We start from the raw sequence: 859 nt of genomic DNA, 5'->3' as shown, positions 1-859 counted from the left end.
AAGAAAGAAAAGAAAAAAAACAAAAACAAAAAAACAGTAGCGTTGAATTATGATTAAAGTTTTATTATATCATATACAAATATACACACAAGAGAAGGAAATATACCATATTTTTTATATACATAGAAATGCATTGCATTAAATGTTTAACGCTAAATAGTATCATACTGTATTATCCATATCTACACACAACACACACAAACACACACAAAACACACACACACACACACACACAGACTACATACTACCAATTAATTAGACTAACAAAGTAAACCAAATGACTAAAATAAATTAAGCACACTTAGGAGTCTTACAAACCTCACATAATAATGGGAACTGCCTCGTGCTTCATTTGCTAGAACAAGTGAAGGGCGCTCGAGCGGACGGCGCACCGACTTTTCTTGATTTAGCTGGTCCCCAACACTCAGGACGCTACGCTGCATTTCCTAAGTTATTTCTCGTTACGCAAGGAATGGAATGGCGAGTTTGAACAAGCCACAACCAAATGCTATGTCAACCTTGCAATCTCCAGAGTCTGAGAAGGAAGGGCACGTAAAAAAAAAAAAATATCAAATTGTGTGAAAATATTTGGGAAATTTGGTTAGTCTTTTTATATTTTTCTCATTTAGTTATTGTGTGTGTGTGTGTTTGTGTGTGTGTGTGTGTGTGTGTGTGTGTGTGTGTGTGTGTCTATTTTCCTACACTATGATAATGAATATTAATAACAAAAATAAATAAATGAGTGAAAACGATAATAATGAGGCGAAGGATGGCATTCTTTGAAAATATTAGTGATAATGATGAGTGATAATTATGAAGCGGATAATAATAATGATGGTAACCGAAGGGAAGAAATAGA

The sequence above is a fragment of the Penaeus japonicus genome, unplaced genomic scaffold (assembly GCF_977035675.1).
Source record: "Penaeus japonicus unplaced genomic scaffold, GWHDUDI00000001_assembly GWHDUDI00000027, whole genome shotgun sequence".
In the NCBI taxonomy this organism is placed as follows: domain Eukaryota; kingdom Metazoa; phylum Arthropoda; class Malacostraca; order Decapoda; family Penaeidae; genus Penaeus; species Penaeus japonicus.
This window is presented reverse-complemented; position numbering follows the sequence as displayed.